Source organism: Portunus trituberculatus, chromosome 46 (genome assembly GCF_017591435.1).
Source record: "Portunus trituberculatus isolate SZX2019 chromosome 46, ASM1759143v1, whole genome shotgun sequence".
Lineage (NCBI taxonomy): Eukaryota > Metazoa > Arthropoda > Malacostraca > Decapoda > Portunidae > Portunus > Portunus trituberculatus.
In genome coordinates this window covers 13,093,128-13,115,192 of record NC_059300.1, presented here as the reverse complement: position 1 = coordinate 13,115,192, position 22,065 = coordinate 13,093,128, and the positions used below count along the sequence as shown (strand labels likewise).

At 42.1% G+C, this 22,065-nt stretch overlaps 1 protein-coding gene and 1 long non-coding RNA gene across 2 annotated transcripts in view; one reads left to right on the top strand and one right to left on the bottom strand.

The window, feature by feature from the left end:
* Positions 1-22,065, bottom strand: part of LOC123520337 (potassium voltage-gated channel protein Shaker-like) — a 624,445-nt gene that overhangs the window by 501,566 nt on the left and 100,814 nt on the right. The gene's annotated exons all lie outside the window — the stretch shown is intronic.
* The window catches only part of LOC123520338, a 17,615-nt gene continuing 7,944 nt past the window's right edge, over positions 12,395-22,065 (top strand). Inside the window, exons 1-2 of the long non-coding RNA XR_006679237.1 lie at positions 12,395-12,511; positions 20,343-20,503. This is a non-coding gene — a long non-coding RNA (uncharacterized LOC123520338). The remainder of the gene's footprint in view (positions 12,512-20,342; positions 20,504-22,065) is intronic.

Sequence of the window (22,065 nt, the reverse complement as noted above, 5' to 3'; positions counted from 1 at the left end):
CATAAAGTCGTATAAATTAACTTTTTTTTTTATCACTAAGCACTTCTAGGATTTATTTTCTTTGTTTACTATTAGAAGTTATAGCGGATTATTCCATCACATGTTTATTTCTTTATTTTTTCTTATTTTTTTTTCTTAATAAGCCTTAGTGAACACCTTACAGTTTACATGGTGGTATGAAGAGAGGCAGCAACTTCCACGTTAGTACTATTCACATACACTCAAACTCACTCCCTGTCTTTTTTTCCACACTTCTTTCCGGCGCGTGCAGTTTTTCCTAATATGCGTTCTTTATCTTCACACACCACGCGCCCACCACCTCCCCCACATCTGCACAGCGTCGTCTCCTTGTCACCTGCATTACGGCGTATTTGCTTCAGTGGTAATTGGTAAGGCTTTTTCACTGAACTTCTTTCCCGTTTTCTTCCTTCCTCTCTCTTTCAATAAACTCCAGCCACTCCTTGATCCGTGTTGGTGGCAGTTTTTTTCTTATTTATGTAGCTGCAGCACGTCCTGGCGACCTACCACCGTCAAATGTCCATCACCATTAACACTGACAGACGACCTCTCAATCGTCACTCATTTAGAAGTACATTTTTTTTTTCTAACTCACAAATGGTCACTCGCTGCTCGCCTCCCCTCCGGTCAGCGTCGTCAATCTAACTTTCAGGGCCACAGGTAGGTACAATCTGCAGGAAACTCTCCGGTGGATTAAACTTTTAAGTGGACCTGCTGATGGCACTTCACTCACTCTTCTAATGGCACCACCTTTCTTATCACGCTCCCGCCCGCACACCTTTTAGCCACTTGGAGGAGAGTGAGCTCAGAACTGATCAAGATGTGCCACGAGAAACATTCCACATACCTTAGTCACACTTTTATCACTCTCAGTTCTCTAAAACAACAAATTTCTGCACGTCACTAACTACTGTAATGTTTTCTGAGGCAAAGAATAGCAAGGCCACAACTTTCTTCCTCCTTTTTCCTTCTCCTCCTCCTCCTCCACCTTCTGCTACTACACTCCTGCTTCTTCTCCTTCAGCGAGGTCGGAACTGTGGCTCACGCGCGGCGAGGTAGCGGGGATGTGGCTGTGCTGAGATCCACACGACGTATGGGAAGGGCCAGCCTGACTCACGCCTTTCTCCTCCCTCTACTTCCCCCGCCTCCCCCATCTCCACTCCTCGCCCATCTCTCCTCCTTCACTTCCACTCTTCTCCTTCCTCCTCTTCCCCCCAACACCCCACCTTCCTGCTCCTCATCTCCCAGAACGCTAGAAGGCAGGGGAGAAACAGGTGAGGAAAGGAAAGAGCAGAGGAATGCAGGACGGAGTGAAAAAAACATGACAAGAGTGAGTCGAAGAGGAAGAGGAGCGCGTACGAGGGTGGTGTGAATGGAAATGGTTCAGGTGATGAGCCACAGGAAATATGTAGTTTGCGAAATAGGTCGATAAATGTGACTTCGCTAGAGGAAAGGTGGAAGGTATTAGACTAAAATGAGGACAATGAAACTGATAATAGGAGGGAAACTTATAAAGGAGAAGAATGAGGGAGAATATAAGATTGATGGGAAAAAAAAACAGTAGGGAGAAGATGAATTTACAGAGGATGAAGAGGAAGAGGACAAGAACGAGGACGAGGAAGTGGAGGAAGAGATACCATGACAACGACAACGACAACGAATCTATAGACAATGAAACAGAAGCATCAGTAAGTATGAGAAGAGAAGAAAACTAACACGAAAAACGAACAAGAGAAGGGAAGAGCAGGAGACAAATAAGTGTGTTGAAAAGTGGCCTCATTAAACTGGCGTAGGAAAACACACACGCTAACACACACACACACACACACACACACACACACACACACACACACACACACACACACACACACACACACACACGCGCGCGAGTCTCCGAGTATAGGAATCTCCCCAGGCTAAATGAAACAAAAACAAGGCTACACACATTAGGCAACTGAAGTGGCTCGCATAAATAGTAAATCTTAAAGGAAGAGGTATTTCGAGAGCATTTCAAGGCCAAACCCACACACATACTCACACACACACACACACACACACACACACACACACACACACACACACACACACACACACACACACACACACACACACACACACACACACACACACACACACACACACACACACACATCAGGAACAGTGAGCGAAGGTGACACTGACGAGACTTGGAGGGAGTTCACCTTGACGTATATGACAGAAAAGAAATGGGAAAAAAGAATAGGGAAAGTTGAAGAAGAAGAAGAAGGAAAAGATCAAAAAGAGCAAGAACAAGAACAACAACAAGAACAAGAACAAGAACAACAAGAACAAGAAATAGGACAAGTTAAAGAAGAAGAAGAAGGGAAAAAACAAGAACAAGAAAAAGATGAACAAAAGAACAAGATGAAGATGAAAGCGATTCAAACCGCAACAAAATAAACAAAAAAAAAAGGAGGGGAGTACAAAAAACACTAAAATATGAATTGTAGCAAATTAAAAGGAAAGAGGGAGAGGAAGGGAACATAAAAACAAAACAAAAAAAACACGAAGAGTAGAGAGAAAATGGGAGAAATGAGGGTGAGGGGGAGGAAATAAGGGGGAACATACCACCGAAATAATTCAGCAAGGTTGTAGGAGTGTAGACATGTTGCGAAAATAGCTGAAGGGAAAGAGACGAGAGAAAATAAGAGTAAGAGACGATTAGTAGACGTGTGGGAGGGAGAGAGACAAAAAAAAAAAAAACAGAGAGAGAGAAAGAGAGAGAGAGAGAAAGAGGATGAGGTGGAGAAAGAGAAACTGAGATACAATTCATTCCTACATAAGAAGATTTTGTGCCAGAGAGTGACATTCCTACGACACAATTCTGGCAATGAAAAAACGTAAGAGTCTCGATGGTGACAGTGGTTAGGGCAGCGGCGGCGGCGGAGGTGGTGGTTAAGGTCGTGGTGGCGGTGGTAAAAACGCCATGAAACTAGGGACGATGTACGAGTAGTCTATAGATCTCTCCAAGCTACCTCGTCCAACCTAACTAATACTACATGTGGCGAGGTGATGCGGTGCGCTGCTGCCATTACCGTTACGCGGCTTGCTGATAGTAACAATAAGACTCTGCCAACACTGAGAGACCAAATGATAGTGGTGACCTAGTACTGACTGACGGCCATGATGCTGTGCTGGTGGTGGTAGTGGTGGTGGTGAAAAGGATTGGGTATAGTAAGCAGCGCGAAGATGAAGGAAGGAGAAGAAAAAGGCGAAAAGAAGAGGGATGAGAAGAAGGGAAGATGGTGTTTTGATTCATATTGGTGGTGGTGGCCGTGACGGAGGTGGCGATGAGATTGCGGAGAGAATTGTTTAGGTGGTGGTGGTGATGGTGTTGGTGGAGGAAGAGGACGAGTGGTGATGGTGGTTGATGATGGTAGTGGTGGTGGTGGTGGTGATGGTGTTGGTGGAGGAAGAGGACGAGTGGTGATGGTGGTTGATGATGGTGGTGGTGGTGGTGGTGGTGGTGGTAGTGGTGATGGTGGTTGATGATGGTGGTGGTGGTGGTGATGGTGGTGGTGGTGGTGGTGTTAGCTGCCTGAGTGACAAGTACGGTGATTAACGAAGGTCTGTGGCACAAAAAATTGACGCTTGTTATCGTTCTGTCAATCGGAGAGCCAGTCTGTCTTTTGGTCAAGGACGTGATATCGCTCCCATGCACATTACACACACACACACACACACACACACACACACACACACACACACACACACACACACACACACACACACACACACACACACGGACAGCTTCATAACCTCATAAATTAGGCGATATTAGAACTAATTAAGCCAGTAAAAAAAAGTTAATCACGCCAAAATTAAGTTATGCAGACCGACACAGGTGGGCAGCGGTGTTATTTTCGGTTCATTTCCACAGAGCATGGTGGAGGTGTAGGTCCGGCGGGCGTGTGTCGGTCCCTGCGGCGCTGGGGACGAGGGGACGAGGGGACGAGGGGACGCAGGGTTGCTGGACTGTGGTAAGTGAAGCGAGTGCATCCGCCTCCCTCTGGTGCGCCGCGGCAGGATATCCAATCTCAGCTCCCAGCGTTCCCTGTGATCCTCTCAGCACACTTTCCTCCCTGACTTACCCTATTTTTCCTCTCATTTTCAAAGGCGCTAAATGTGGACAAGAAAGTAATCTCAACGTCTTCGCTCTTTGAACCACCAACGATAAATATTAAAAGTTTGATTTCTAGTGCTAAATATATGTTTTCAGAGAGCGCTTAACCCCTTTAGTACCACGACGCGTTTTGATATATATTTTGGTTACTAATTGGTGATTTCATACAGCTTCAGAAACTTATGTGGGGATGAAAACAGTGAAGACTCTGGCCATTAATCTTCTGACCTCCGTAATGTTAGTAAAATCGTCTAATCATACCTAAAAGTCATAATAAAAATACATTTCAGTACAGAAGAGGTTAATATCACAGGAACATGGACTTTTTTTCAACGTCACTATACGTATATACAAGTTATGTTTTTCCTAGTGGCGCAAAAACATGACGAAATACTAATTATGTATACGAATATTCGCAATTTAGCTTGCTGGCAAAATGTTCAACACGGGTAACATTTTTGGAGTGTTGAAATACATCCCCTCTTACAATGACCGAGTTTGTGACGTAACACCTCCACAAAACAGTAAGCCATCGCAGAGAATGGCAACTTAAACCCCTTCTATACCATAACGCTTTTTCATATTAATTCTGATCATTATTTCGTGGTTTTATACAGCTCCAGAAACTTGTGTGGGGATTAAAGTAGTGAAAACTCTGTCCATTAATCTTCTGACCTTCATAAACGTTTCCTAATGCAAATAAAATCGTCTAATCACATCTAAAACTCAAGGAAGAAATGCGTCCGGTAGTGAAGGAGTTTAAATGTTCAGACAGTGCATGGCGAGTGACAGGAGTGAAGGAAGTCATCAACTGTCAACACTCGGGAAGGGTCACGGGCACAACAACTGGCTTGCAAAACACTTCCTCCCCACCTGGCTCTTGACGACACCTTCCCTGGCCAAACAAACAAACTGAGAGGAAAAGTAAAAATCAACAAAAAAACTTCAAGTGATGTAACTCTCTAGACGCCTCGTTAACCTTGTCCTTCACCTGATGTCGCTAATTAAGGCTTAACGTACTAGCTGATATGTCCGTGACGTCGCGATAAGCGGAGGAAAGCGCCAAAAACACAGTGAATCGATGGACCAGTAGCCAAGAGGACCGACCACCCATCCACCTCACCCCCGCACACACTATTAGCGCCACGCCACGCTATTTCTGGCCTTGGAATCTTGAGCCTGCTGCAGAGAGAGAGAGAGAGAGAGAGAGAGAGAGAGAGAGAGAGAGAGAGAGAGAGAGAGAGAGAGAATTTATTTGTGATACAGTATATAATAAGTATGAAATTGTTCTAAGAAAGGTGTGTGTATGTATGTGTGTGTGTGTGTGTGTGTGTGTGTGTGTGTGTGTGTGTGTGTGTGTGTGTGTGTGTGTGTGTGTGTGTGTGTGTGTGTGTGTGTGTGTGTGTGTGTGTGAGTGTGTTCTCTCTCCACCAATTCCCACGAACAGAAGGCTCTAGATACCATCCCACACCCTATCCTTCGTAGTCTCGATGTTTATGATTGGTATGAATCGCCCATATACGTAACAAAAGCACCCCATTGAGGAGACGGCAAACAACATAACACACACATATCCAGTAACAGTGAGTCGTGGTGGCAGGGAAAGAGGGTAAGGAACACTAGTTATTGATCCCTCCAGTACTGGGACGCATTTTTATCTTGAGTTTTTGGTATGATTAGATGATTTTATTTACATTAGGAAAGGTTTGTGAAGGTCAGAAGATTAATGGCCAGAGTCTTCATTATTTTAATCACCACGTAAGTTTCTGAAGCTGTATAAAATCACTAAATAGTAAGCAGAATGAATACTGAAGTGATTAGAGATAGAGGCACAGTTACTTTACGTTTTGAGACCACGGTACTCTCTCTCTCTCTCTCTCTCTCTCTCTCTCTGAACACATCCTAGAACACAAATTGTCCCCAAATCCATCGTCTCTTCATGATTTCCCCCAACACAACCATTCTTTTCCCTTCCCAATACTTGACCAGCCACAAACAAACCACAACAAAAAGAAATCCTTAAGAAATATAAAGAACTGCAGGACGCGCCATCCCGTCACCCCATGCAAACAATATCTATAATCCCCACGTCGTCTTATCCATCACAATTTCCCTCCGTTTTATATGAATAAGGGAGAAAATGTATTATGATGCGAGAATTTGGTCTCCCCGCTTCTTTATGGATGCCGAAAATAGGCGTCTGGGAAAGCTGACGAGATGGAGGGAGCGAAAACTGCACAGGAAGGAGAGACAGAAAGAGAGAGAAAGTGGATGAGAGAGAGAGGGGGAGGAAAGGAAGGAAGGAAAGAGAAAGAGAGAGGGTGGAAAAAAAGGGAAGAGGAGGGTAAGTGGATAGGAAAGACGACACGGGAAGGTTTGAAGGACGGAGAGAATTGGCGGGAAAAGAGGAAGTCGTAGTAAGAAGAAAGAGAAAGAAGAGAATGTAAAACAACACGACTGAGAAAGAACAGTTGAAGGAAACGTAAGGAAGAGAAAATAGAAGTGTATGTGTGTGTGTGTGTGTGTGTGTGTGTGTGTGTGTGTGTGTAACAGAGTGGGAGTAAGCCAAGTTTGTGGAGAGGGAGAAGGAAAGGAGAGGAAACACCAGCCCCCTCGTTCGCTTGTTTCATTATCGAAGGAAGTTTGAAGGAATAAAAAACGAGAGTTGGCGAAGGAAATGAAAGAATAATAAAGAGGAACAGATAAATAGAAAGGAAGGATGCAGAAGCGGGAAGCAGAATAAAATAATAATAAAACAGTAAAATTTAGAGAGAGAGAGAGAGAGAGAGAGAGAGAGAGAGAGAGAGAGAGAGAGAGAGAGAGAGGGGGGGTAGGCTATAAAGACGACCCTCCTCTCTCTTCATAACTACTCGCGTTCCTTGGCTCCCTCATCGACGCAGGAGGGAAAGAGAGGAGAGAAAGAGAAACACAGAACAAGAGAAAACGGAAGGAGTTGAGAATAAAATGACAAGACTCGAGGCGATGCAAACGAGAGCAGAGAAAGATAAAGATAAATAACTCGGGAAATTTCAGTGTTTTAGGGAGAAATGTTAAGAGAACGAGGAGATAGGAAGAGAAAGAAGGGTAGGGGTAGAGTTTGCCGTCCCACCTCCCCCATATCCACACACATCTTCTCATTTCTTCAGACTTTCTATCCTTCCGATAATTAATCAGCATTAAAAAGAAAAAAAAAACAGAACTCAATACATTACAAAGTAGCCACATACATACCTGCCTCGCTGCAAATTAAAACAAATATACACAAACACACAATGCAGATTAAAGAAACAAGCAATTATTAATGGGTCGTTTATCACGCGGCCTTAGAGTGGTCTGCGTTGCCAAGATACGCACATAATAGTCAATAATTGTGAGTCCAAACCTCCATAATCTCTTCCGAATAAATTACCTGGTTGTTCTCTGGCCATCCCTGACTACGCACTATATAGATTTTCAGAACCTGACTCACTACAGTGTTTTAATCCCTGCAGTACTGGAGCGTATTTTTACCTTGAGATTTGTGTACGATTAGACTGTTTTATTGACATTAAGAAGGGTCTATGGAGGTCAGAAGATTAATGGCCACAGTCTTTAACATTCTAATCCAACACATGAATTTCTGAAGCTGTGTAAAATCACCAAATAGTAGGCAGAATGAATACTAAAGGGGTTAACGGCAGTCTAGTTTTACGGTTAGCAGTTTGTGAATTACTGGTTTAGATAAGTACGTGAAAATCAATGCCTAACAAACAAACCAAGAGACGCCCTCACCATTCGAGCCATCGTTAGCTACGCGTGACTGTTCATGCAGGAATAATCAACATAAAAAAACCAAGATTAAGCTGTAATAAATATCATGTCATGGCAGGCGATCTCGTTCGGTCGTTCTAGATGCTTGTTAGAGGCGAAGTTTGCTCCTCCTACTACTGTCCACTCATAGAAGGCAAATACCGCAGATCAAAGACGTGATATACTGAACACCATAATCAACAAAAAAAGCCTCGATCAAGCTGTATAATAAATATAAAGCAATGGCAGATGACCTCTTTCGGTAGTTCTGAAGGCTTGTTAGAGGCAAAGTTTGCTCCTCCTATCATGGTCATGTACTGTCCACTCATACAAGACAAACACAGCAAGCATATCATGGACGTGTTATATTGAATGCCATTATAAACACGAAGACACAAAAATAAAGATGTGAATGCATACCAACTATAACGCTACCCAAAGTTTTAAGCACAACACTCGCTTTCTTGTCCAATGAGGAAATTCTCCCAAAACACACGGTGAAGGTCACAGTCCCGGGATGGAATGCAGCGGCCGTCCATTGTCACGCAAAACATCACAAATTAAAAGAAGGCTAGAGTAGTGCGGAGTGAAAAGTAATTATGTGCGCATTTGCTAGTCCACTCTGAAGGCAGTGTTACCCACTATGAAAGTCACCCAAGATATAGTTCACGATGTGCTAAATATTTTTCTTTATGACAAATGCTGCTTCCTATAGTATTGTTAGGAGAGTCTCAGTCTGTTTGGCGGTCAGTAGTGGCGGCAGTGGAGTGCACCTGGTGGTTGTCTCTTGTCTCTCCATTACGTCACGAGATGCTCTCAACGCTCTTTTCACCACAGTCTTCATTGCCACCACTACCATGCTGTGGCTGCATTAGTCCACTGAATCCTATTTTTTTGTAATGAAGATAACTATTGATATGGAAGCTATTTCAATATAAGAGTATTCACTGATAATTACTGTAGATACAATCACAATTACCAAAGGCGATAACAATACCCGTACATCTTTCACATACACGCAGTCTGTTAATGGAATATAAACTGAAGGTCATACATGCTGGACACAATGGAGCCACGCCTGTAATGAACAATGGTCTGGCACCGTGTGTGTGTGTGTGTGTGTGTGTGTGTGTGTGTGTGTGTGTGTGTGTGTGTACTGAGGGGTAGAGGTGGACAGAGATGAAAGCCTTGCATGAGTGTGTAGCGTAATATTTAAAGCCATTAAAAACCTCAATAAAAGTGTTACAAGAGAAAGGAGCAGCGGACAACCCTTTACCGCCTGCCACAACTAACCCTAAAAGCCACACTTTATCGGCCTCTGCATCGCGGAATGACTGTTCTCTCGTGATTCTTAAACAGCCATTAGGCCGTGTGATGCCGGGGGACTGACGACACGGAAGCGACACGAAGGGAAGACCAGTAATCACAAGGTCTCATTCACGGATGACGAACCAACCTTGGCATTTGTCCCTCCACTTCATTCATCTCAGGGTGCTCTCCTATCTTCTGCCTCCCTTCCCTCCCCTGGCCTCAACTCACCTCTCACACCTCTCACTAAACTTGTCCTCCTCACCAGGCTCTCCTTCACCTTCCACCTCTCCGTATAACTGACACCGAAAGTCTGCATGTAACTATTCTCTCACAGTCTCCTCGCCAAACTCAGCACAACTTGTCCGAGTATTTCCAAACAAAATCTCGTTCCGTAATAGTGACCCAGTTGCATTAATTAATCAAATGTGTCATTCTAATTAACTAAACTGTGTTCTTTGAGAAGACATGGAAACTATTCTTTATAACAGTGAGGTGTATATAATCTTGCACTGTATACATCCTGAGTTTCTGTGTATGCTTTAGTGAATTATAATATCTCTAAGGAACAAGAGGTTTAGTCAGCATAGAATTCGTCACCAACACGCCGATAAAACCAATACCTTCGTGGCGACAACAAGGACCAATAGGCAGCAAGACAACTCGTGATCTTGTCTAAAGTTAAGCCTCCAGAATAACATGAAACCTTTGTATAAAGAAAAGAACAAAAGAAAAAAATAAATTCCTGCTGACAGCTGCGTGCCACTACTTATTTGACTCCTGGAAAACACAGGAGAATGAAATGGCATTGAGCGACCGTGTGTACTGCATGGTTTTTTGTTGTTGTTCTTAGTGCAGTTGGTCAAAGTGAACGTGGGGTGGTGGAGTGTACGAGTACTATATTGGTCTCTATGAAATGTACGAATATACACGTTTAAGAATGTGCAAATGATGATCGTGAGGCACTGGAAGGGGTGAGTGCATGCCTGCCACTTGTGTATTAATCATAAGGAATTTCAAGGATTCAGGAGAAAAATCAAGTACTTTCTTCAGCATTCTTTATTTTTTCTTACCTATCGTATTCTTCTGCTTTCCACTTCATTCCTAACCTGAGCTAACCTAACATTCCCTTCATTATCTCTCTCTCTCTCTCTCTCTCTCTCTCTCTCTCTCTCTCTCTCTCTCTCTCTCTCTCTCTCTCTCTCTCTCTCTCTTCCTCTTCCATCATCATCGTATGAGGTTTTTCTTGGTGTTGTTGTCTTCTCTCTCCCTTCGACAGAAAACACTTTCTCATCTGGCGAATGTGTTGTGTTTCAGATTAATGTCGCGATAAAAAAAATAAGAGAAAAAGAAACACAACACCCTGAAAAAGCATTCTGAAAAGCCGTTCATGTCACTAACTCACTTGTTCGTCTCCTGCCTCGCCATTAATCACTCCGCATTAACACGCACACGTTCATCGAAAAAGAGGCAAACTGTGTCACGAAACTCCTCGATCCTTCCTCCAAAATAAAAAAAAATGAATGAATATATACCACTGAAAAAAAAAATAAAATAAATAGAAAACAGTGAATATACTAGACGATAATCAAACACACACAAAAAAAGATAATGTAGCGCAGTGTATTGATGGAGAGGTTAATAGCCATATAGAAGTGACAGATAGAGAGATATTCTTCACCTCGATGACAGCTTTGTCTATAGCATTCCCTATTACAAACAGCAGACATAAAGGACACAGGAATGATATACACGTCCACACTCATTCTCTCTCTCTCTCTCTCTCTCTCTCTCTCTCTCTCTCTCTCTCTCTCTCTCTCTCCAAAACTATGTAGAGATAATGACGACTTGTGTAAATCATTAACAAACACCAGAAAATGGATGTTGTATTTTTTGCTGAAGAAATACACAAAATAGGGAAAGTTTTCGTATAATAATTCTCTCTCCCTCTGTGTGTGTGTGTGTGTGTGTGTGTGTGTGTGTGTGTGTGTGTGTGTGTGTGTGTGTGTGTGTGTGTGTGTGTGTGTGTGTGTGTGTGTGTATGAGGTTTAACTTGCCAGGGCGGACAAGTTAAGGAAGTTGAGGAAGCTGGTGGGTGTATAATGAGCTGTGGTCGAGATTAAGGTCCACTGGGGCTCATCAGCGGCAAGACGAAGGTCAGGACTGCGCTCGCCTTAAATATTGTGATGAAGGAAAGAAATATAATCAGGGAGAGTAAAGAGATAAATGTGTGGAATGTGGTGTGGCGCTGTGTGTGTGTGTGTGTGTGTGTGTGTGTGTGTGTGTGTGTGTGTGTGTGTGTGTGTGTTGCTTGCCTGTGCACGCTGCCAATGTCGCAAGTGATTCGGTGACTTATTTAGGGCCTGTTGTGTTTGTTTGTTTGGCTTCTGCATGTATATGGTGTGGTCAGTAAACATGCACATATAAACTACGCTCTTAAAACGTGTCTGCACTTCTTACTCATAAAATATTTCAACACCAGTGACAAAATCGTATATATCGTAGAAAAATCCATAACTTCTTTTCGCGTTTACTGAGTAGAGAGAGAGAGAGAGAGAGAGAGAGAGAGAGAGAGAGAGAGAGAGAGAGAGAGAGAGATAGCAAAATCGTATCTCGGCATTAGTGAATCTCGCACATTGTTCAACTAAAAGAAGGAAGTAATTGTCTGCAGATGTTATGGTTTGGTTAGGTTAGGTTAGGTTAAGTAAAATTATATAAGGTTAGGATTTTTTTTTTTTATGTACTAGAGGAAAGTTGCTAAGGACAAAAAAAGGAATGAAAAAATACCCACTTAATTGCCAGTTTCCTTGCAGGTTAGAGTCAGCCTACAGAAAGGGACAAATAGGTTAAGTTAAGTTAGGTTAGTTTAGCCAAGGAAGTACTTGTCTGCAGAAGTTATACCATTATCAACAAGACTGAAAAATGCTCCTCTGTCCCCATCTCGTCACTCGCCACTCCAGCAGCAGAGAGGAAGGACCACAGGCATGGGGGGAAGGAGGGACGCCTTCTCCTTCCTAGTGACGTCCGTAACAACACTTGCTGAGAATAAACACTATAATATTTTGCTTCCCTTTGTGGAGGTGTGTGGAGGGGCGGGTGTGGCAACGTGAGGTGAGAAAGACACCTGTCACCTGTCACTCTCCTTCCCTTCCCTCCCAGCTTGCTCTGCCCTGCTCTGCTCCGCTCTTCTCTGTTCTGCTCTGCTCTGCTCCCTCCCAAGCATTCTTTCGAGAGGTGAGACTGAAGGACATTATTTTTTTTTTTATAAATGCAGAAATCTTTACTTTCTGCCTATCTGTTTGTTTGTGTGGGTGTGTGTGTGTGTGTCTGTCTCTGTTTCTAGTTCTGATTCTTTTTCTGCTTTTTCTGCTTTCTCTCTCTCTCTCTCTCTCTCTCTCTCTCTCTCTCTCTCTCTCTCTCTCTCTCTCTCTCTAGCAAGTATATTTTCCATGTGATAAGTAAAGGCAGCAACATGACGAGTAATCTAGAAAATTTCAGACTTGCTGTTAACATTTACTTCATTATTTTTTCTACGTTGTATTTTTTATCTGATTTTTACGTCCTTCATTTGGGAAGTTCTTATATTTCATCCAGAACAACCATTCCCAATTAAAAAATCGTGAATATTGGTGCCCACGTGACGCTGGCCATGAAAAAATAAGAGCCAAACAAAAGCCAAAAAACATACTTCCGCCAACTGTTTACCTTGTGCTCTCTCTCTCTCTCTCTCTCTCTCTCTCTCTCTCTCTCTCTCTTTCTCTCTTTTCACGGGAATTTATGTGCTAAAGGGGATACTTTTCAGGGTACCTCCTATCTCAAAGCCCACCCGCTAGGAAACCGTTGCCCTGAGTGAGGAAGCTTTACCTACACTCGGACCGCGGACAGAATTCGAACCCGTGCGCTTGGAGAGCCATCGGACCCAAAAGCACGCATGGTACTACTCTCTCTCTCTCTCTCTCTCCCCTTTAGTATAAAACTCCCATGTTATTATTTTGCCACGCACGGGAAACCATAAGCCTAGATTAGCATAATGAAAGCCTCCCACCGCTTAATTTCCTTTTCTAATCCATCAAAGTCACGCTCTTCTTATCTCGTGACCATACAAACATCTTTTACCTCCTCCGTCTCTTCCTCTTTCTTTAACCTGCCACCGTCACCGCTATCATTATTACTGACAGCCATTCATACTGCACAACAAAGGCCTGTTTTCTCGCTTCTTTCCATACTTTTATTATTTCTCTTTTGTGGTTTAAGCTCACATTTATCACCATCATTTCTTTCAACGCCGCTTTTCTGATTTTTGTTTGGATTTGAACATCAGGGCATAAGAAAATAAGGGAAGCTGTAAGGAGTCTTTAGATTTGCACGTGGTAGTTCCTTCTATGAAAAAAAAAACTTGCTTATTTCTACTTATCTTTCAATAATTTGTCTAATCTTCTTTTAAAGCTCTTTAATAATCCCACACCAACAACCTGACCAGTAAATGTATTCTATTAATTCACCATTCTATTCCTTCACTCTTAATTTCTTCCTACGTCTTTTTTAAGGTTGAATTTATTATTTCCTATTTTTTATTTACGTATCTTCAGAATTTTTTACATGTTACTTGTAGTACGTGACGACTTCTTCCACCAGGTCCTCTCCTTACCTCAGTCTCTCTACGTGTCATTGTTTTCCTATATCTGTTTTTCGTTTACTGTCTCACTCGCTATAGTTTCTGTTAAGCTGTGTTCGAGGGAGGAGGAAGAGGAATTATTAAAGTGCAGGGTACGGGAGAAAGTGACGGGAGCCAACACACACAATGACAATGTGACAGTGACGCGTGTTTTGTTTTAGTCTCCCCCCTGCAGCTAGTGTCAAGGAGTTGCGTGAATTGCCCAACACACACACACACACACACACACACACACACACACACACACACACACACACACACACACACACACACACACACACACACACACACACACACCTTTAACATTTTTCCATCTTTCCTCTTGCTGTCAGATCTTCATCATCCATCATCTAAGTACCATATATATATTAAAATTCTTGGCACCCTCACCTGGCTACACACAGAAAGCGTCCCACTCCTCCAGCACCACATCTTATAGCCCGCTGGCCACACCTCCTACTTAGGGTATGGTTTAGTGGAGCCTTAAATCATCGCCTCCTCACCCTCCCTCACCTTTCCCCTTCACCCTCTCTGTTCCGCACGCTTCCCCTCTCCATTACAATCAATAACTCATTCCTTAACTAGCCAATTTCTCTTTACTTCTATGGAGGTTCTGTTTTTATTTTTTATTTTGTGAGTAATTGTCTGAATATTCAATCACTCAGTAGCGATCACTTTCTATCTGTCTGAATATTGGTTTGTCTGTCTCTCGGTCTGATGATTTTTCTGTCTACGTTTATCTGGAATTCTCTCTCTCTCTCTCTCTCTCTCTCTCTCTCTCTCTCTCTCTCTCTCTCTCTCTCTCTCTCTCTCTGGTGAGTTTTTTTTTTTTCATAATTATGACTTCTGCAGGATCACCCTTTCTTTCACCAATTATGTTCTTGTGAAAAATACTGATATTATCTTAAAGACCCTTCAGTCAATCACTATACTTAAAGACTTGAAGATCTTGTGTACTCGTAAAGAGCATTAAGAATAAGCAAAAAAACAAAATAAATAAATAAATAGAAAAAAAAATATATATATATATATACAAGATTGAGACACATGCAACAGACAATAAAGTGCAGAGGTAACACAGTGGTCAGAAAGTCATTGAAGTTTAAATCATTGTGAACTTCATTGCCATGGCACTTTTCATGTTCATTCTGCTTATTTAGCGATTTTATACAGCTTCAGAAACTTACAAAGGGATTAAAATAGTGAAGAATCTGGCCATTAATCTTCTGACTTCCCTGGACCTTTCCTAATGCATATAAAATCGTCTAATCATACGCAAAACTCATGGTAAAAATGTATCCCAACACTAAAGGGGCTAAATACATGAAAACTGTGCACATGAAAGGCGAAAGTGACACACCCCTCTCAACATTACCCCGCATATCTCTGCATTACAAAGACCAAGGATGACGAGGCAAGAAATCACACAAGCCAGTAAACCACGTACTTATATTCCACTTCATGACAAGAGAAAGATTTGCCTGGTATTATGAGGCTAAACTTTGCTCAATCATCCGCAATCACCAGCATATTACTCGCCTCTCCTCACCCCAGAGCCGCTCACTCCCCTTTGCCCGGCCGCCTGTTCCCCTTCCTTGTGCCCCCATCTCGCCTCGCCTTGCCTCACCGCTGCCTCCCCTCCTCCTCCTCCTCCTCCTCCTCTCTCCCTGAACTGACCTTCCGTACTGCATTGCGTAACAGAGAAAATAGACTCAAGAAAGCCAATTTTTTTTACCTTCTTTTCCTTGCTCTTGTTTTCACTCTCCCTTATTTTTATTTTATTTCAGTATTTTTTTTTTTTCGTTTTTTTTCTTATACTACTTTTTCATATTGTTTTTTTACCTTCATTTCCGTGCCCTTGTTTTCATTCTTCTTTATTTTTTCTTTTAGTATTTCTTGATTTTATTATCTTTTCATTTTTTTATATTACTTCTTCATATATATATTTTTTATCTTCTTTTCCGTGTCTTTGTTTTCATTCTCCTTTTATTTCTCTATCTTTCAGTATTTCTTCAGTTTTCTTTCTCTCTTCGTTTTATCTATACTAGTTCTTCATAGACATTTTTTTTCCGTCTTTTTTAGTCACTTTCACCTTCCAATGCACGTTTTTCAGCAGTACACAAGGGAACAAAGGACGGAAGGAGCAAGGATCAGGTGGCAGACGCGTGTGTTATGCTCTCCGTGATGACCACAAGGAATTATGAACTTGTGTACCTCATTACTTTTCTCTTCCTCTTTTTTATATTATTATTCTTGGTTCTTTGTTTTGTTTTTCTATTGTTCTTGTTATCTCCCTTCCTGTCCTTACTCCTCCTCTTGTTGTTGCTGTTGTTCCTGTTGTTATGTTGTTGTTGTTGTTGTTGTTGTTGTTGTTGTCGCTACCATTATTTGCCTTCGCTATCTTGTTTTTCTTTATGTAACAGGGAAAACTGACCAACAGCAACATAACACGAAAAAAAAGCCCACTCAGTTGCCAGTCCCCTTGCAGGCCCGAGAGAGTTCCCTTTAAATAAGAGAAAAAATGTTTGAAACCTCCCTCTTAAATGAAGTAAAGCCATATTGGTGTTGTCTATTCATAATTATCATCACTAACATCATTATTTTTGTCATTATTTTCCTTCACCATCATTCTCTAACTACATAAGCACATATCAACAACGTGACAGACTCTAGCGATAAGAAACTCTAATCAAAACTATGTCGATAATCTAATAACTTGCTTTCCCACCCATTAATAATCCCATATCTCTCTTTGTAACTTCCCTTTGATTAAACTTTAGTATGGAATTATATTGGCGATGTAATGGCCTCTTACATTCGTTTAAACAAGACAATAATTAGAGCCGGTGATAATAGTAAGGCCAGAGCAAGGAATTCACTGCCTTTCACCTTTCTTCTCTCTTCACCTTGACCTCTACTGCTTTCATTTTCCCTCCTTCCATATTCCTTGTCTCTCTTCTCATGCACTCACCTCTTCTCATTTCCATCTACGCCAGTTTTCCCACCCTTTATTTTTCTTTTCTCGCCATTCTAAGAGCAATGTCCTTCCGTTTTATTAAGAATTCCAGTCATACACACACACACACACACACACACTTACACACGGCAGATCAATAAGTCACAGGAATTGCTGAGGCTTTCCTATTAATCTTGTCTTAAGGAGGATGATCCTGTAATGTTAAAGAGTACTAGTGAATTTAAAGCTACGCCACTGGTCGAGAGAGAGAGAGAGAGAGAGAGAGAGAGAGAGAGAGAGAGAGAGAGAGAGAGAGAGAGAGAGAGAGAGAGAGGTTTCGTCTATACAGCTTTGTTTGCACTGCCTTTATTTATAGCCATAATATTTCATGCATACGTAGCCAGTGAACTTTGCCACTTGTCTGACACGCGAGCACTTTCACATTACCACAAAACATTACAACTCACGCGGCCGCCAGCTGTGTAAATCAAAATAGAAAATAAGGTAGTGTAGTATTCGCATGTGTTCCGAGCTTTAATAGGGAATGTATTGAAGGAAACCAAGAGCAACTGTCCCATCTCCTTGAAAGCTCGTGTGCGATTTTGCTAGCGAGAAAACTGCGTCCTGGAGAAAAGGAAACGAGGGAGGTGAACGTAAGCAAGACACCATAATCAAAAAATTAAGTAAGGGAAAAAATATTGATGGTTAATAAGGAAAAATATTAAATACTTATACATTAATTTTCACCTCATAAAGACTTAGTAATGCAGTTTTTTTTTTATTGTGTGTGTGTGTTGCTGTGTTATTGCTGTTGTTGTAGCTGTTAGTGTTGTTGGTGGTTGTGGTGGCAGTGGTGTTATTCCCGTTGTTTTAGTTTTGAGTGGTGTTGCAAGCGTTATCAGTGCCTTGTTATTCTCCTCTTTGTTATTGGTGTGCTGGTGTTGTCAGTGTAGCTGTTGGTGGTTGGTGTTGTTTTGGTGTTGGTGTCGTTGATATTGCTGTTACTGATATTAGTCAACACTTTTCAATGGAACTGTTATGGCAGATGACATGGATAAAGGCAGAAAAGGAAGCACGGAGGATATAAATCAAAGTGTAACAGAAAGTACAAGTCATATTTCAAGTTGTTGATAAGCTATAATCTCGTCGTGTAATCGTAAATATCCGAGTCGTCTTCAATTATTGCTGTTGTCATTGTTATTATTATTACTATTATTATTATTATTATTATTATTATTATTATTATTACCATTATTATCATTGACATTATCATCAATATTTCTGTTTACTTATATTTTCTTTGTCATTTTCTAACTCACGTGCAGAGTTAGTCAAGTATCATAATAAAATTTGTCTTCCTGTTCACGGTAAAGCAAGGCAGCGCTCATGCCTCCCCATCCCTGCCTAGCCAAGACCAGTAATTCGCGCCAATGAATGACAGAAGCCGAAGAAAAGACTATTGATTACAACCTGCATTCCTATCCCCTCAACACTGATAATTATTTGCGGATGAAACTCTTACACAGACTTATGAACGTGGCTGGCTTTTGGTCAATGTGTTGTTCTTTAAAGTTGACGTGTCGCGCAGTAGAGAGCAGCGCTGCAGTTTTCAAGAACTTGGCTTGACGCAGTGGGAGGACCACTGCCTCCCAGCTCCCGGGGCACGGCCGCCCACCTCACGCCCGCCACGCCGCTGCAGTAAGTTGTGTGATTATACAACTCACTCTCATGAACATATCATACTCATTAATTCCAAGGTATTAATTAATGAAGGCAGGCGCACTACTGGTTCCAATATTTGTCGCTAGATGGCAGATCAATACACTATCCCTTGGCGGCAGGATTCAGTACTGCTGCCGGCCACCAGATGACGCCACCGACCAGGCGCTATCCCTCTCTACAATATTTTGGATTTCAGTCTCTTTTTATAGTCTACATTTGAGGACAGTGTTCTTCGTGCTTTACCTATATTCAAACACAACTTACTACTGCTTGAGGATCCCTTCAGTGTAAGAAAACTTGACAAGCGTAACAGAGAACTGTGAATGTTGGCAGGGAGACTGAACCAGACAGGAGAGGGCTGGCTAGGCGCTCACAGCTCTTCACAGCATTCCAAGGCCCACCGTCGTTTGGAGTCTTACATTTAGCAGCATGCCAGACATGTGTAAATCTAAATTCAGGGAGATGTACATAAAGCCACACGTGGAGCCGCCGCCTACAGGGCCAGGAGTGCTTTACCTTGGTGGTGAGGGCGCTGCGCTGCGTGGCCCGTGGTGTGAAGACCTGAGGAACACCTACTCCTGTACTAGTAGGCTCACCAAATCAACGCAGACACAGTACTTACCTGAAAGAAAAGGTTCTATTAGTAACATGAAGATACCTTGTAACACATAACATACACAAATAAACTCTGGATTGCATCACACTTCTATTTTTACCGACGCTGATAAGAGTATGCAATTAACACTCCACCACTTGGCTGCGTCACTAGTGACGAGTGAAGGGCCAATTGTTCTATTTTTAGAAAGAACTCTGAAAGTAAATTAGAGCTGTTTATCGTGAAGTGAAGCTAAAACATTCTTATTATTGGTGATTGGTGCTGAAGATTCACTAAAGATAAACATTAATATTAAAAAAAATGATGAAATCTTATCTTGCACCTGTACGTGTGAATGACGGTACAAAACTCTTGCCCTGGTGGTACACAGATACACACAGGTGAACACAGCTAAGGGAGGAACATTCATTACACACATCTTAAAACTTTATTTCTAGAATGCATTCCAAAATAAACTATATATATATATATATATATATATATATATATATATATATATATATATATATATATATATATATATATATATATATATATATATATATATATATATATATATATATATATATATATATATATATATATATATATATATATATATATAGATAGATAGATAGATAGATAGATAGATAGATAGATAGATAGATAGATAGATAGATATAAATAGAAAAAAATGATAGATAGATAGACAGATATAGTTGAACAGAGACGTAGCTATGATGAGAGAGACATGGACATCGTGAAGAGTGAAGTGGAGGTGCTGGGAAGTGTGGGGAGGTGCAGGGGGTGCTGAGCTGGGACAGTGTGGTGCTGCAGGCAGACAAGGCCAACAAGAGAGCTTTGGTGCGAAGTGCATCAAGAGTGTATAGTACATGGTGAGGTGCAGAGGCCTAGTGGCCAGCCCCAGGGGAGCAGCCCCGGGGCGTGCAAGGAAACGGTCAAGTAACAAGACATCCCTCCACCACGCTCACGTCTGAGAGTGGACTGGAAAGGCACGTCAGCAGACCACCACTCACTCCAGTGCAATGTGCAACACGTTAGATAAAGGAAAAGAAAAAAATCAAAATACAAGTGATATTTCTTTTGTTCATTTCAGCACATTATGTACTGGCAGTCCTCCACGCCACGTCAGCTTTAGTGATGTGGGGGACCGCGCCTGTTCCACGCCCGCCCTGAGCAGAGTGGCACCGACAAGCTCAAAACGCCGCGCCAACTCACCCAACATGGACGGTCCTGGCAGACGGACAAAGCCACAGGGTAAGATGAGACCAGAATGAACACCGTGTCATTATTCCTTGCTTTGTGTTAAATGAATGTCATTAGTAGCATTTATATTAATTAAGTCATGTTTTATGCATTTTATTATTTTGAAAAGAGATTCATAATATTACTCTGTTAAGAGGGATTTATATATATTTTATTAACCCCTTCAATACTGGAACGCATTTTTACTTTGAGTTTTGTGTACGATTAGACGATTTATTGACATTAGGTAGGGTCAAAGGGGATCAGAAGATTAATGGCCAGAATTTCCACTATTTCAATCCCCATATAAACTTTTGAAGCTGTATAAATTGACCAAATAGTAAGGACAATGAATATAGAAACGCGTCATAGCACTGAAGGGGGTTACAACAGATCTGGCATAGCTGGCACACGCAAACGCTCAAGTCAGTTAGAGTAAATCACACAGGGAAGACTGCATTGAGACCTTCAGGGCACAACGCAGGGAAATAAATATCACAGAGCCTGGAGAAGACATGACCAACGCCTCACTCCTCAGCCGTCACGCCCTCTGCTCTCCAGTTCCGTAAATGTTATGGCACTTATGAGAAACAAAAGGTTCCATTCATAAGTGTTGTTATGTATGATTGACTCCTCCTCCATGATCACGCTGAGAATTAATACTTAGAGAACTTAAAAAAGAGAAAAAAAGGAGAGAGAGAGAGAGAGAGAGAGAGAGAGAGAGAGAGAGAGAGAGAGAGAGAGAGAGAGAGAGTTACAGTGACTATAAAATGATAAAGGCACACAGAGGCAGATATACAAGATATAGAGACACAGAAGGAGACAAAAGTGCCAAGAGATACCCACAGACAAACAGACAGACATGTATTCAATATTCATCATTATGTCGCCCGAAAGAAGAAGAGTCTGCCTGCCTGTCTCTCGTTGTTTGTCTGTGTTACTATGAAATTCTCTCTCTCTCTCTCTCTCTCTCTCTGAATTGGCAGGTTTCTGATAACGCAGAACATCTAAGCCTTCACATATTTATGGCGTGCTGCTCCTTCTGCTGCTGTTTCTTCTTCTCCTCCTCCTCCTCTTTCTCCTCCTCCTTCTCCTCCTCCTTTTCCTCTTTCTCCTCCTCCTCCAGCTGGTGCTCTCCTAAAATGGAAGGAGGTCTTCACCCTGCTCTGCGTCTCTCACATTTCATACATGCCTATAAGTGTAATCTCTAATAAACGCCAACTTTACAAAGGCTTATTTTCTTAAAACAGTCCTGACTTGGTTCCTCCTTAGCCTTGCTCCCCCACGCCTCCCTATCTGCCAGTCCACTTCCAGCACGGCACACTGCTGGTCCTGCACCAACTTGGCCCACAGCGGGTGGACTGGAGGTGCTGATAAGTGGTGCGGGTCGCTTGAGCCTGAGAGGAGGGCGATATCCAGACGTGATAGTCGGGGTGCTTTTATTGGTTCAACTTGGATCTGGGCCTCCTCATGACCCTCCTTTCCAGTGCCTCTCCACGGGGCCTCCCTGCCTCGTAGGAGAAGGAATTTATTACGATGCGGTGGTTCACTTAGCCTTCTATGATTTATTTCCT